The sequence below is a fragment of the Centroberyx affinis genome, unplaced genomic scaffold, assembly GCF_046629955.1.
Source record: "Centroberyx affinis isolate AG114_WGS23_722 - 3 ecotype Tasmania unplaced genomic scaffold, CSIRO-AGI_Caff_v1 ptg004772l_1, whole genome shotgun sequence".
Lineage (NCBI taxonomy): Eukaryota > Metazoa > Chordata > Actinopteri > Beryciformes > Berycidae > Centroberyx > Centroberyx affinis.
The window spans coordinates 463,237-480,180 of record NW_027282316.1 but is presented as its reverse complement, the minus strand read 5'-3'; the positions used below and the strand labels follow the sequence as shown (position 1 = coordinate 480,180).

Genomic DNA, 16,944 nt, shown 5'->3' with positions numbered 1-16,944 from the left:
TCCAAACAGCATGATACGGAACTGCCACAGCCCTTTTCCTGTTGTGAAGGCTGTTTGGAACTGTCTTCTGGTGCAACCGCCCCCTGCCAGTACCCTGACCGAAGGGTCAGTGACGAGAACCATTTGGACCCCACCACCAGGTCAAGGGACTCGTCAGATCGTGGAACTAGCAGACTTCTGCTGCATACACCTGCATACACCTCCAATGTCCTGTTCCTGCAGTAATGCCTGGCTGCCTTGTGCAATCAATGCAAGGCAGCCAAGCATTACTGCAGGAACAGTCTGGCCAAAGTGCCTGGAGATAGCGATTGCTACGGCCTCAGGGTCATGATGTTTTTCCAGTTGTGCTCACTGCGCATCACCTTCCAGTGATGTGGCTAACTACACTGCTCTCTCTGTGGGGAACTATTTGTTGGCTGCTGCTACTAGCTCACATTTGGCTTTGAAGGCTTCCCAGGACATTTGGCTTTGACGGCTTCCCAACTTTCAGTTTTTCATGGTGAGCTCTAGTACTTTCCGTTTCAGTATCTGTGCCTGTACCATCCCCAAGTCTGATAGATTGCACACTGGCAAAGGTGTTTGCATCCCTTTGGGGTGCCCAGTGGAGGAACGTAATTAAGTACATTTACTCAAGTACTGTACTTAAGTACAATTTTGAGATACTTGTACTTTACTTGAGTATTTCCATTTGATGCTACTTTATACTTCCACTCCACTACATTTCAGAGGGAAATATTGTACTTTCTACTCCACTACATTTATTTGACAGCTTTAGTTACTTTCAGATGGAGATTTGACACAATGGATAATATAACAAGCTTTTAAAATACAACACATTGTTAAAGATGAAACCAGTGGTTTCCAACCTTTTTGGCTTTTGACGTCTTACAAAAAGCAGTGTGTAGTCAGGTCACATTTCAGATGTCTATGAGTTGTTAAAAGCTCCACCAAATAGTGATTTTTCCCTCTAAACCTCACATGGTTTCATTTCAACAAATGTTCAAATGATCCAATATTTCAGCAAAAATCAAAGATTAGAGAAAAAGTCCAAAAACTGAAAACAGATTTATGTATCAGAACTTTGTTTTTTCTTCTTTCCTCTCCCATTAATCATCTCATGACCCCTCAGATTTATCTGGTGACCCTTTGGAGGGGCCCGACCCCTAGGTTGGGAACCACTGGACTAAACTAGCTAACTGTATATAAAGTAGTTCAAACTAGCTCCACCTCCAGCAGCTACAACAGTAACATGCTGCTTACACACTGATGCTTCAGTATTAATAATCTAATGATGTCATATATAATAAAATATCAGTCAGAGGGACCAAACCACTACTTTTACTTTAATACTTCAACTACATTTTGCTGCTAATACTTATGTACTTTTACTTAAGTAGGATTTTTCATGCAGGACTTTTACTTGTAATGGAGTATTTTTACGTTGCTGTATTGGTACTTTTACTTAAGTAAAGGATCAGAGTACTTCTTCCACCACGGGGGGTGCCCCCCTAACATGAGCATCCATGCTAACGCCTACCCTCCCCTGTGCTTGTGCCCCAAACATGATCTCATGTATAAAAGTGTCTGCCAAATGTGAAATTGTAAATTGTAATTGTAAAACCACCTGATATGTAATCCATCCAACCAGCCCACAACACTCTGATAGTTCATCTGCCCCCTTGTGAAAGAGGGTACAGCCTTTCTGCATCCTCTTCACTGAGAGCCCTCATTCATTTCATTAGTTTCGTTTCACTACTCCAATTATTCACTGCACTCCTCTCCAGTTTGAGTTTTACATTGGGACCAGTTGTATTTAGAACCCCCAGTTACCTCACTTCCTGCAGGCAAGTCTGAAGTACCGCCCCTAAATTCTACCACAGGTGTATATGATGGGGTAGGAAGACTTATCTCGTCCTGATTGCTGGTGGCCTTTTTCTTTACATCCATACTCTGCTAGCTAACTTATATACCCAGAGAACAGTGTGGGTGTGTGGGTTTTCTATCCGCCTTCTGACACCAGTGAAGCATTGCAGGTTCTCTGTTGTTTTAGTTAGCCCCAAGAGTAAATGATGAATGACGCAAGGATTCTAACTCATTGCCAGATGGCACTTTATTATTGCACCTTCAAGGCAGTGAGGACTTATTCCACAAAATTAGAAAAACTATGGTTCCTATTGTTAGTACCAGATTCAACAGTCCCCTTCTCTTTACTTAGCATGTGCCAAAAAACATTTTAGGTGCCACATTCACAGAAATATCCTGTTTCATCAAGAACTACATCACATTAAGGAAGCAAGATGCTCTCAAAATGCGGTTTCATTGTGACTTTAAAGTTGGGTGCGCCCGGCATATAAATTACACATCTATCTGACGAACATTTTCACATATGCAGTTGAAAACAAAAAGCTTTGAATGAAAAAAGTCAAATGAATTCAATGAATTACTACTGCATGATCTTTTGGATATCTTTAATAAGCATTGTGGCATTTTACTAATCTGTTCAATTTAAATTTACTTTTGGGCTGAGGTCGATTTCCCACTGCAGTGCAGTAGCCTACATTTCATAGGCTACACCAGCGGTTCTCAACGTGGGGTCCGGGGACCACCAGGGGTCCTTGAGGGGGTCCCCAGAAAGAGAATGTAGAAGAATGACTATTTAGATCATAGTTTCACTGTTGTCTCTCTACCTACAATACAGACAGTTGTGGAATTTTCGACAAAATCAAATCAAACAATCAATCAATATTCTCAGATTTGGGTCTGAAAGACAAAATTTTATCAAATGGGGGTCTGTGGCCCTAATGTGGACAAAATTTGGGGTCCTTGATATGAAAAAGGTTGAGAATCACTGGGCTACACCAGTTGTTCATTTGGACTTGACCTACAGTATGTATTAGCCACTGGGTTTATTTGTTTGTATTCATAAATGCAGAATGATAGCGATTCCATGAATGTCCATGTTTTTCATATTTTAAAGGGTCTTTGTGTAGTTTCTGGCTCAATATGCTGACCTCTATCATTCAGCGATGTCATTACAACAACAAATCAAGGTTTGGCCCCTCCTCCACCCTCCTCGAGCACATGCCTGTTGCTTCCAATTAAAAATTACAATGATTTTTGATATTCCTGTTAAAAGTAAGGTTAAAGGTCTCATATTGTGGAAAACAGAATTTCCATTGTCTCTTTGATTATAAGGGAGTTGGATGTGCTATCTAAATATTGTGAAAGAATATTGTGAAAAAACATTGTCAAAACGCACGGTCACCAACTAAATCCACACAATCCATGTTAGTGCAGCGAGCCTCTAAACGAGCCGTTTGGACTTCCGTAACTTTGTGGCGTCACAAAGGTTCGCTCATTATCATTTTTGTAAGAAATAATAGACTAACAAAGTGTTTTTTTCAAAGCGGTGGAGCGGTTGTCGTTGTTTATTACTGGAGAGTTTTCCCTACCTGTAGCCGACGGGCCGCGGTGTCTCATGTTGCACTCTTGAAACGGTTAGCCAATCAGAACAGATGGGTTGTTAATATTAATGAGCCTTAAAGACACAGTAACAGAAACAGCCTGTTCTTGGTAAGGCTCAGAGAGATTTTTGGTACATGACACCACACAAACAGCTTTTAATGGACTTCAAGACATAAAATAAAACACTGGAAAGTGTAGAATATGGGACCTTTAAACATCTGGCCATTGTGATAGAAAGAGATCATAAAACTAGAGTGTAAGAAAACTTCAATCCCTTGATTATGTCAGGCCAGAGGTTTAATTTGGAAGGTGTTTAATTACTAAAGTAGGTCTGTCTAGAGTAATTTACACAGCTTTAGCATTAGATGTCCCTAAAGATAGTTGTACTAGACAAGATAGATAGACAAGCTTATATTTAACTTTATATGGAAAAATAAATGACATTTCATTTGGAAAAATGTACTGATGAATAAGGTCTGTTCAGGTGGTCTAGCTGCTTTAGATTTTGCCTCTTTGAATGAAACTTTTAAAGTGGATCAGACAATTCTTGGAGAATCTCACATCTATTTGGATTTCATTTCTGCCCATAGTTTTGATTCCATTGGTGGTTAAAATCTTTTGCTCAGATGCAACTACGATGTCACACAAATCATCCCACTTAAATTATCCCACTACCACAGACAATGCTGGCCATTACTATACAAGCACAAATATTCCCCATATAAACATTTATATGTAATAATAAGGACATACAATTTAAAAACAAGATAATATTTTATAAAAGTTAGTTTGATAAGAACATTTTGCTTGTTAGTCAGTTGTTTAACAATGAATGTGGCTTATTCACCTATGAAGAATTTCTCTCTGAATATGTAATATATACTATAGATATATAATACCTGTGTCATTCCCACTTTGGATCCTGAAAGTTTATATATTGTCAACAGATGTCCACTGTTAAGTGAAAAAGCTACTAATGCATGCATTAGGAACATTATTCAATGAGATAGTATTTCATCTCCTCCCGCAGTCTTTTTTTGGAATAACATGTTCAAAGATGTTAATTGGAAATGGACTTGGCTAGTACCAAAAAAATATCTGTTAACAAATAAGGTAAATAAGTTAAAATTTCTCTTAAAATTATTCATAGATGCTGTCCAGTAAAAATGTATTTAATTAAATATAAAATTGACGTTTTGTAACACAGAAGATGAAACAGTGCGTCACCTCTTTTGGGATTGCTCTTACAGCCAAACATATAAGAGGGAATTAAAAAACAACTTAAGTGATATCAATATTCCAATTAACCTTGAATTGAAACATTCAAACAACCCTGAACTGTTATATAGATAATATTAAAAAAAGGTAATCACCCCAAAGCTTTAAACACTTGTCTAGCCGTTGCCACTTTTAGTATCTCTTGATATTTTCCCTGCACCCATCCTTTTATACTCTATTATATTGGATTCTCTCACTATTGTTCTTGTTGTTGTTTCTGCTTTGTTTTGTATGATTTTGGTCATGAATATTTCATACTTTCATATATGTATTTGCATATGACAAATTGTTGGAAAAAACATATAATGTAAGGGCTTTTAAGCATCATCAAAATGATGCTTAAGTGAAAGCAATCATATTGAATGTGTATGTTAAATATGTTTCTAGCATATACTATTTTGTCATAGTCTGTGGTGTTTGTATGAGTGTGTGAAGGCAACTTCTCCCTTCCAGATAAGTTTTAAGTAGACCTGGGTCAAATAGTATAATAAAATAAGACTTGGTGTTTGTTTTATCCTCTGGGAACCACCAGATGGGTGGCGTTTTCCACATTAGGACAATTCAGATATTGTCAGGTGTCTTTCCTGGTTGTTCAAACAGGTTCAGTTTTGACACAGATATGGTTTTAGCAGTGAAAATGACAAAATATATTTTTTTTATCTTTCCATTTGCCCAGAAGATGGCAGTATTACCAAAGCTAAAGCAACACGGGCTCCTGTGTGTACCCAAGGAGGATTGCATGTGCATAGAGAGGTGTGTTTTCAATGCTGCAAGCCTAGAGGGTGATATGGTCCCACAGATACCTTCTGTAGTTCATGCTTTTGCTCAAATGACATTTCCCATTGTGGAATATTTTTCAACCTCCATAGAGAAGGGATGGGTCTACTCATTCACCTCCCGTACCCAGGTTTTTCCAATCACATAACCCCCAGGCTAGGCAAGATGTTCTGTCAAGACTAGCAAGTGGCATAAATTGTGCTGTTTCTGTATAACCCTTAACTTTACCATGGTGTCCTATCCATCAAATGAATGGCCGATTTCTGAACTCAGCGGTTGCTTATTGCATTCAGGGTGCCTCAGGCTTAGCTGAATGATAACTAAAATTGTGTCTGACCTAAATCAGCAGTAGTTTTCGCCACCTTCTTTAAATTCATAAAATCAAATAAAAAGTTTAAAAAGAAGGAGAGGAGAGAGAAGAGACTTTCACTTTTGATGTTCTTTAATGAAACATCTTGCCTAAAAAGACACCAGGAGGCAGCCACAGTGTAATAACAAAATAAAAACACCCGTCCCCATAAACCCTCACACCCCCAAAGTACATTCACACCATGATTCACACACACACACACGCCTGCACGCGCCAACACTCGCTCACACACATACACCCACACACACACGCTTGCTCACAACCCCCCCACCCCAACTCTCAACCCCACCAGACGTAACAGACAGAGCAGCAATGCAACGAGGCATAATGCTACAATACACATGGCATACATCAGTACTACAGTGCACATTGCAACCAGCAACAATACAGCAATATATGATGCAACAATACACATAGCAGTACAGTAACACACATTGCAAACATTAACAGCATACCAGCCCAAACAGCCACTGTAGACGTCTGTCACAAGTAAAAACATACCAACTGATAAAGGTTGAAATTGCCATCTGCTATTGGCTGATCTTAGGTGCCAGGTGGTGTCACCTTCTATAGTCCAAATCAGAATGTTTGTAAACAAACAGATTGGCTATACTTCCAGGTGGATAACTCACACCTGTCAGCTGCGGAAATCGTTCGTTTTAAGCAGCGGTAAATACGAGTCAACTAAACAAAACATTAGCGATTATGCCGAAATCGGGTTGTGTTTGGGGCTGTAATAACAAATATAGCTTGGTACATAATGGATTAGGTTCAGGCTTTTTCCGTTTTAAAGCAACCTAACGGAATCGGTGGATACAGATAATAGTTTACAGGCCGTCTGCATCTACAGAACTGGAAACAGGCTGACAGAACCACTCATGACCGGGTTTTACGGCAGGCAATTTCTTACAGGTCAGTAATAAAAATTATAAACGTCGCTGTTGGGTAGCATAACGTGCGAGCTTGCTAGAGTGAGAGTAATACAGTCTCTCGGTTTTGCTAGTCTCCTTTGGGTCTAGCACAGCAGTAGCTCCGTTGTGACCGGCACTGCACTGCCAGTCCCAAGGCGTTCCATTAAAAACCATTCGGGTAAAATCTTTCACTTCATGTAGGTAAGGTTTCCTGACCGAAATTTTGCCAACATGATAAGCTTTCTGAAATCCTCGAGCCCTTTTCTGTTACACGAGTAAAACATATTGTCAAAGTGCCACAAATGTTTTATCTGCACGGTTTTCAATGGACCGCGGTTCTAGCACAGCACAAGTAGCACAACACACGCAGTGGTTTGTGATCTGGCTTTGATATCATACCCTGATTTACAGTCAAGATGCTTTACAATCGAGTCTGAAAGTAAATAACGAACAGTCCACAGTTTCTACTATAAAGCAAAACACTAAAGAATGACTGGTTTGAGGTTGTTTTGTTAGATCAGCACTTGGATTTGAACTTCTGCTCGCTGAATCACACTAACATAGCCGACTTTGTGTCACTGGCTGTCACTGTTTGGCTATATAACATAATATAAAATAAAAACAGAAAGTTATGGTTATTGTGTATAAGAGAGTGGCCAAAACAGAACTTTTAAGCATTTCTAAACATTTTGGTAAAATATAGTAGTTTGTGGACACATGCTTACAATAGGCTATATATTTAGGTTATGTTAGATTATACACTAACAAATATCAACAGCAACAACATCAGGAACGTCTTGTTTTCAGTGGACAGCCAGAACTACATAATGTCTGTGTATTTCTAATCACAAGAGCTTAAAAAGGGGTCTTACTTTGATTAAATAACACGAAAAATACTGTAGCGCCGATGCAGCACCACCAACATTATCCGCCCGGAAGTAAGTTCTTTGTTGTTGTGACGTCACGCTGATGGCCTATAGAGTGCAACAGGTGGTGACATCACCTGGCACCAAAGATCAGCCAATAGCAGATTGCAATTTCACTAGCATGCTTTTTACATTTAGTTCCTGAATTTCCCTTTAGGGGATCAATAAAGTGCAATCTTAGATGCCAGGCTTTACACAGATTTGGGTTTGGGGTTTAGTTACTCTTTAAAGTCTGAGTTCTCTGTTGAGAGTTACAAGCATGATAATTGTAGCAACACTGTTTTGACATGACCTCGTTTTATGTCTGACTCCTTGATACATGTGAGCAGGGCTGTAGTAAAGACCACCTGACTCGAGTCCAAGTCAATTCCAAGACCAGGTCTAGTGGAGTTCAAATCCAGACCAAAATAGACAATAAACAGTGCACATCTGTCCAAAAATAATGCTGACTAAGAGAGATGCAGGAGCTCTGGACAAAACCCTTCCACATCCAGCAAATCAATGCATAGAAGTTTGAGGGCCATTACTTACTACAGACAGGTGTACACCCTTAAATTGTTTGTAGTGCTGGGGAGAAAATAAATGAAGTTGAACCAGGTGGAGAAAAATGTATCTTTTAAAATTTTTAGATAGGTAGGAAAAAAACCAAGATGTAGAACTCATAGAAACTCTGTTTTCCTCTGAGGCCTGCCACTCTCAGCGCTTTGCAGAATTCATCAGGGTAAGAGGGGATGTCAGGGTCTCATATAAAAAATTATGGGGAATGAACGTATATTTATATTCACAAAGACAGCCATTAATCTAAGAGGCAATGCAGCTGAACATGGATCGACTCACAGAGACTGAGAAATGGCATGCCTGCCCGCTGAGCTGGATGATTTCTGCATTAGGTGAGTGGTAAATGCTCAGAAATATTCATATTGAACGGTCTAATTGTTTGAAAGGACATGAGTGGAGTATCTTGTAAGCCATTGACCTTGGTCGCATTATCAGGAACAAAACTATTTTAGATATTTCTAAAACCATTAGTTGGTCTTATTTGTTGTGAAGCATTTTTACCAAAAAAACAAAAAATCCTTTCACTTCAAGTAGTTAAGAGCTCCACAGAAATACAAATAGAGCATCACTACATTTTCACATCCCTTTTGAGAAGCTGGAGTGCTAAAAAAGGAACAATTTGTAGCCGAGGCTTTTCTTTTCCTACCCTACAACTGGACGAAAACATCTAAGCACTCCTCAATCCATCTCCACTACTTAACCTCTGAGACTCCAAGTGGTCCAAGTTTCTGGTCAGCATGTTGCATGTTAGTGGTTCAGCACTCACATGGCTGATAGAGCCGTTAAATGGACGGTCTCCAAATCACTTAGTATACTGTAAATAGCATCTCTTCTTTTACGGAGTCTGTTGAACCTGTGCATGTGGAGGATTGGCCTTTTTCCCTGTAAAGCTTGGGAAAAAGCCCTTGATTAGTTCCTTAACGTTGCGTGAATCCCTTTAGACATCCTCAGGGATAAGCTAAAAACATCATGGTCCACTGGCATGGATTCCTTTTTTGTCACGAGGCAGACAAGTAAGCAGAAACTCTATTTATGACTTATAGAGTAGTAGCACTTGTTGAACCAAAACCAGTTCTTAGCATTCCTCTTAACCTGCATGGACTACCAGATGGGTGGGATTTGCCACATGGAACACTGCAATGGTTGACAGAAAGTTAAGTCAATCACAGTAAAAGTGTTTGAATGTCAGATGCTGGGCAAAACTATCATCATGAGGTTTTTAGGTCAAGTTTTTCTTGTTGATTTAAACTGATTTGCAGTGATTGAATGAAGGATTCTATTCGTCCTTCTGTCCTTCAATAGGCCCTGGTTCAATCCCTTTGTTGGCATGCATCCACCCTGCTGAAGTGTCCTTGAGCAAGACACTGAATCCCTACCAGCGCCAGGGGTGCTGTAACCTGACGCGCCAGATGGTTTGTTACACAGAACCATCTGGGAAGTCGTCCTTGGAAACTGTTTGGAAAAGGGCAGGCACTTTCAAAAAATACTTGGCAGGTGATTGGATGAACCATCTGTCTATCACCGTCTATCACGGGCTAACTTCAGCCAATCAGATCAACGAACCATATGACGTAGTAGGACAGCACCGAAGAGGAAAGACAACAACAAACTATGTAGTTAGCATGTCGGTAGACGATTCTTGCCGTCTTTGTAAGGAAAAGTTGCGCAAAAGGGCACTCTTACGAATTTGATTCAAAGAAGGTAGCAAACTAGCCTCTTTAGGAGCCGCCATTGTTGTGAACCAACAGTCGCTTCTCGCTGTCGTCACACCTAAACCACACCTGTAGCTGCCCTCATAGGATGCTGATTGGTCCAAACCACTGTGGTTCGGCCACAAACGTATAACTTGAAGCCTGGCAAGATGGATTCTCGTGTGATCGTGATCTCACGAATCCAGCTGCCTCGCAAGGTAAGGGGTGCTGATCTGTAGCTGACTTCTCTGTGAAAAGGGGGAAGTGTAAAGACAAATTTCTCCTTCAGGGATATCACAAAAAAATTGAGGAGTGGTGGTGGTCATGGCTGGCTGTCACAGGGGTCGCTGATGCTGTTGAACAAAGGAACACCTGAGGCGCTCCGTAGTCCACCACCAGCTCCTTGGTCTTCCTGATGTTGAGCTGGAGGTGGTTGTTGTCACACCAACCTACAAAGCTCTCTACCAGCTCTCTGTATTCCTCCTCATTGTCCTCCGTGATGCAGCCGACGATGGAGGAGTCATCAGAGAACTTCTGTAGGTGGCACGATCCAGAGTTGAAGCGGAAGTCAGTGGTGTAGAGGGTGAAACTAAGGACCGGAACTATCCACTCTACAACTGGTGTTGACGACTGCGTACAAGACACTTCACCGGTTCAAGTCAGTGGTCAACTACCACAGTTCACCACAGGAGGTGAACTGTGAGGTTGGGCAGAGGGTGAGAATGTTACCGCTGTGCGACGCCCTTGAATCACAGTACAGGAAGTCCTCACCAGCCAATGAAGCGCTTACCTTATCAAGGTGATAGTCGTCTAAAAGCTCTGCTCCAGGTGAGGCTCGAACTCACAACCTCGGCATTGCTTTGCTGGTTACTGTCATATAAGTACCGCGCGCTAACCGATTGCGCCACTGGAGCTTCTTGTACAAAATCAGACAGTGGCATATCATCCAATGTAAACATCACAAGAAGAGTTCAGTATGTGATATTGTGTAAAGCTTCATAAAAATAAGACTAATAAGACTAGCAAACTAGCTAGACAACAACACAAACCAACCATCCTGTAGCTGGAATACTATTACATACATGAATACAGTTAAAACATATTAAATAAAAGTTAAATTACTTACTTCAAAAAATACTCAAACTACAAGTACGCCTACACAAAAATGTTTAGATTCCCTGTCAGTTAACGAATTAAGAATTACAATGCTAACATGCATTAAGAGAGACAGGTAGACGGGTAATTGTTTTTATGTCTCTTTTTTGATTGTTTTTAAAGCACTTTGAATTGCATCAATGAATGAGATGTGCTCTAGTAGCCTAATACACCTGACTGGATTTGACTTGACTAGCATCGTTAGCAAGTCAGGACCCAGATGGCTGGTGAGGATTTATTAAATACAAGTGTGACAGAAAGTCACAGATGGATAACAAAGATTGAAGTATGTTGAAGGTGACTAATAAACCATAATATCTTGATCTATATCTTGACAGAAAGTTTGAGTTTGAAAGTGACATCTAGACGTTACTATGGACCCAAGACATGGATTTCCCTAATTAATTATTAATACAATCCACTTTCAACTGTAGATCACAACACTGTGTTACTTTTTGGTATCATAGCTCTTTCTGATTTATTTAATTCTTTTGTTTTTTCTTGATCCATGCACCTTGGAAGAGCTGCAAGGTTGCAAAACATGAAAACACCATGAAAACCTCGACGAGAACCTTCAACCTGTCATCACTGTGTTTCTAAGACATAGGGTGGCTTAATTCATGTCAAATTCACACCAGTAAGGTCTTACTGGTTGTTACAGGCTGCCGTTAGCTCTGTTCCTTCTCTTTTTTTGCGTGTAGTGTTCCCTGGTAATTGATTCTGTAGCAAGCTTCAGTAAAATATTGCACTGTCACTCTCTGGAACCAGCATCCTGCCTCCTCCTGTAGCTTTCATTAGCAGCCTGTCAAAGTTGGATTATGAAGGTGTGGAGGCAATGCAGACTGCCCTGGTCAGCCATACATTGTCTTCACACTAAGAAAGGTAAGAGGGCGCAGGAGGGTTAGTACTTTTTCCTCGCATGGGTTGTTAGATTTGAAGAAATCCTGGAAAAGGCAGTCAGATGCTGATTAGAAGTCCCCCGCTCAAATCTGTGTCAATGAATTATATGTATCCCTTTGAGGCTGTGATCAGATTGGAGTCTTTTTTCTGCTGCTGAAACGCAAAGCTTAGCTGTCAGCGTTGCAAGTAACAAAGAGAGCAAGAGGTGTTAAAGGAGTGTTAAATCATTCTGGTTTGCAAAGTTTGACATCAACTTGCAAGCTATGCAGGCTAATTAGCATCAGCTAGCTAGCCTGAAGTAACAAAGTTTGAGTTTGAGTTTATTAGTATTCATACTCACAGTTAACAACTGAATAGAAGCAGAATTTACATGAATAAAAAATAGAAATATATCTATACATGATTGTACCTCATAAAAATTTAAAACTATGCATATCATGCACCCATACATTCATACTCATACATACGCATTTACAAAAAACAACCATACACTTACATACAACCATGCATACATTTTAAAATGCCATAAAAAACAATAATATACAACACAACACAAAACAAACAAAAACAAACACAGACCCCAAAGACTTCAGCTATCCATCTTTTGTTCCATTCAGTTCTGTATTGTACAGTCTGACTGCTGTAGGCAGGGTTGCTGCTTTCAGCCTGTTTGTTCTGTACTGGATGTGTGTAAAATGGTTGCTGTTCCGTAGCAGTCTGTTTGTATTGTCTGCTCTTGTCTGTGGGAGCAAGTCATGGAGTGGATGTTGTGCATCTTTGACCAGTTGAATGGCTGTCTGTTCCCTGTTTTGAAGAGATGGGAGTTGCGGTGGTGGGGTGCAGCCTCTGGAGACGATCCTGAGGGCCCTTTTTTGCACCCTCTCCAGTAGTGCAGCCTGGCTTTTATTGCACCCCACCAGAAGGGCACTGCCATACTCCAGAGACGGCCTGACCACAGCAGTGTAGATGGTAACCAGGTCCTCGCAAGGTAGGCATGCTGGTTCTTGGCATCAGTTTATTCATGTTGGCATCAGTTTATTCATGATGAATCTTTCCTGTATTTTTCCCAAGTGTGACGTTAATGAGATGGGCCTCCAGTCACTAGGAGTGCTGGGGTTTGAAGTTTTGCGTATGGGGCACACACTTGAAGTCTTCAAAGGGGATAATATTGTTGAAAATAAAATATGGACAAGGGAAATAAGGGAATACAAGGGACAAGGTAATTTTCAGGAGAACAGACCACCCACAGACATCATCTCATCCAAGAGCTCCAGGTAAATAAAGGCCATTTTAAGAGCTATTTTCACATTGACATCATGTGCTGCATTATGTTCAACTTGGAGTCCAGGGCAGCACCCCAAAATGCATCACATCCATCCAAAACCATTGAAACTAACATTGCAAAAAGGCAAAGGTGCATAAAAAAACCATCATATGTGATCACAGCCGAAAAGGATAACTTAATGCTCTGTATGCTTGTGAAATTGCATGGGTTTTTGGTTACTGCTTTAAAGCCCCCCAATTTTTATTTTTTTTATCACATACATGGGTAATTGTGGCTATGCTGACATAGTCACTTGACGAATGTGACAGCACCCCCCCACCCCCGACCATTCTTATAATCTTCTCTTTCACTCTTCTCTCTTTCTGAATTATTTGTCTGCCCCCTGCCAGGCCACGAATACAAGAACTGTGAAGAACTTGAGTTTTTTTTCTCCCTACTTCCCTTGCCCGCAATCCTTTGATAACAAACTTTTCTCTGATATAAGTCTTAACAACATAAATTCATAGGCATTCATCATAGTAGGTGTATATAGCTAGTATATAGGTGTATATAGCTAGAAGCTATATGAGGAAAAAAAATGAACAGATTTTTATTTGTATTGTCATATGTCATATACCACTACATCACTGATTGTCACTCCCTAACTATGAATTCAATACATTGTTTTCAGGTGTTCATTGCTGATTTCAGACCATAATTCATGGAATATTTGATTAGGGCAGACCAAACTGCTTGAACACTACTTTTGATACAGCTACAATTGTCCAAAGAACAAATAAAAAGGACCTTTTTTCTATATAATACCCACTTTGTTTCTGGGACTTATGTCTTCCTATGTTAAGAGAAAGTTTGATCAGAGAAATCCTCTAACAAGTGGATGCTGAGTGTGGTGGATTAACTGAGTTTAAAGAAGGAGGATTAAGTTGTTTTGCTCTCTTTTTGATCCAAATGGAGTAATTGGTCAGTATGCCAGCATGTTAACCGTGCATAAGCCAGAGTATTTGTCTGCTGTAGAAATGGATAGTCTGGTAATTGGAATGCATTTACTGCCACAAACCTGGGTAAAATGCTGCTTCCAAATAGTTATTTTCTTTTCTTTGTGGGGTTTACCATATATATTTTTGAAGGCCAATACCAAAGCTGCCAATTGCTGATATTTTGAGTTGATATTCAGCATCTTTAAATTTTTATTTTCAGTACAAAAAGTAAAAACAAAAAAAATTTAGCAACTGCTAAGAATTTGCAAATATTATTTCACCCAGATCTCACTGCAACACATTTTATCAGCTGCACTTAAAGCAAAATTTTAAGTAAAAATCCAGCCATCTTACAAGCCTTACCATCCCCACTAATTGAGACGCTGTAGATTGTCCCTATTTGCCCAAATTAAATTCCAGTGGTGGAAAGTAACTAAGTACATTTACTCAAGTACTGTACTTAAGTACAATTTTGAGATACTTGTACTTTACTTGAGTATTTCCATTTGATGCTACTTTATACTTCCACTCCACTACATTTCAGAGGGAAATATTATACTTTCTACTCCACTACATTTATTTGACAGCTTTAGTTACTTTTCAGATGGAGATTTGACACAATGGATAATATAACAAGCTTTTAAAATACAACACATTGTTAAAGATGAAACCAGTGGTTTCCAACCTTTTTGGCTTTTGACGTCTTCCAAAAAGCAGTGTGTAGTCGGGTCACATTTCAGATGTCTATGAATTGTTAACAGCTCCACCAAATAGTGATTTTTCCCTCTAAACCTCACATGGTTTCATTTCAATAAATGTTCAAATGATCCAATATATCAGCAAAAATCAAAGATTAGAGAAAAAGTCCAAAAACTGAAAACAGATTTGTGTATCAGAACTTTGTTTTTTCTTCTTTCCTCTCCCATTAATCATCTCACGACCCCTCAGATTTATCCGGTGACCCTTTGGAGGGGCCCGACCCCTAGGTTGGGAACCACTGGACTAAACTAGCTAACTGTATATAAAGTAGTTCAAACTAGCTCCACCTCCAGCAGCTACAACAGTAACATGCTGCTTACACACTGATGCTTCAGTATTAATAATCTAATGATGTCATATATAATAAAATATCAGTCAGAGGGACCAAACCACTACTTTTACTTTAATACTTTAACTACATTTTGCTGCTAATACTTATTTACTTTTACTTAAGTAGGATTTTTCATGCAGGACTTTTACTTGTAATGGAGTATTTTTACATTGCTGTATTGGTACTTTTACTTAAGTAAAGGATCAGAGTACTTCTTCCACCACTGTCCAAATGTAAAAGTGAAATCCATAAGTGTCTCCAAAACAGTAGTGAGCGAGTGCTCTGTCCAGAAAAAGTTTGTTTATGGTTGAATTACAATATGATGTGAATGCAGCAGAAAACTGTCAGCCAGCCAGTATAACTGTTATAACTGAAATGTTGTTCAATTGGCTATATAAATATAAGTGTAACTACAGTGTGAGTATTTTAATTGCTTTTTGGGTTTGACGTTTCACTTGGCCCTTGTGGATTGTATTGGAAAGCAGCGTTCAATGCAAACTGAAATTCACGTGGCTCTACAGTGATATAAGTTAGTGATTCTCAACCTTTTTCATATCAAGGGCTCCTAATGTAGTACAAAGTAGACTCACGGACCCCTATTTGACCCAAATTTGATAATATTTTTATTGTTAGATATGATTTTGTCCAGAATTCCATGACTATCTGCATTGTGGGTAGAGCGATACCTATGACCAAAATAGTCTACATTTCTTCTACATTCTCTAATTGTGTTAACTTCTTGTAAATGAAATAATGGTGAAGTTTAACAGTTCGTCATTTTGCTGGGGACCACCTGGAACCCCCTCAAGAACCCCTGGTGGTCCCCGGACCCCACGTTGAGAACCACTGATATAAGTGATACAATCCTGAGTCAGTTGAGTCACAGTCAATCGACATGACGGCAAATACTAGGAAAATAAGGCCCAGGTTGAAAATTGAATTATCCTTTAAGAGATCAGAGATCCTCTAGCATGATGCCACAGTAGAATCAGGGTACAATATCCATCTGTCCACCCAGAATGTCCTAGGTGCCATCATACCCCGGTCTCTCTAGGGCATATGTTCTGGTCCTGCCAATCTCTAAGCAGCTTCTGGTCATCAATCTTTGAATGTTTTCATCTTTATGCAATACAACACTGAATCCTAACCCCCTTACTGCCATTTTTGGGATAGTCCAGTCAGAGGGGGCCTCCTTTGATTAAACCTGGTCTCCTTTTATTAGTTATTTTGAAACTCTATCCTTTGACTGAACAATCTGTAGCTGTCATACATGTAAACTGGTTAATTTACGTACCAAAAATGTAAAGGACAAGGCTGGAAACATTTTTATTTTTTTTTCTCCTTGGTTGTTTGTGTGACCCTGGATGGGGGGATGTGGGTGGGGGTGGGTGTTTATGTTAGAGTGGGGTGCGGGTGATAAGTCAGTATGTACATGTAACCATATTCCAACTTGAATATATTTTGTATTGTGAAAATGTAAATAAAGTTGTTAAAAAAAAAAAAAAAAAGAGCCTTGTGGTAAGTGGTTTTAGTGTCAGTATAGGAGAAATGATGGCAGAAT

The 16,944-nt window shown here is 39.6% G+C and overlaps 1 non-coding gene across 1 annotated transcript; it reads right to left on the bottom strand.

The window, feature by feature from the left end:
* Positions 1 to 10,796: 10,796 nt before the first annotated feature.
* On the bottom strand, positions 10,797 to 10,890 carry trnai-uau (transfer RNA isoleucine (anticodon UAU)). The gene is made up of 2 exons: positions 10,853 to 10,890; positions 10,797 to 10,832 (listed from the first exon to the last, which is right to left on the bottom strand). It is a non-coding gene; the product is annotated as a tRNA-Ile (tRNA).
* Between the last annotated feature and the right edge of the window lie 6,054 nt (positions 10,891 to 16,944).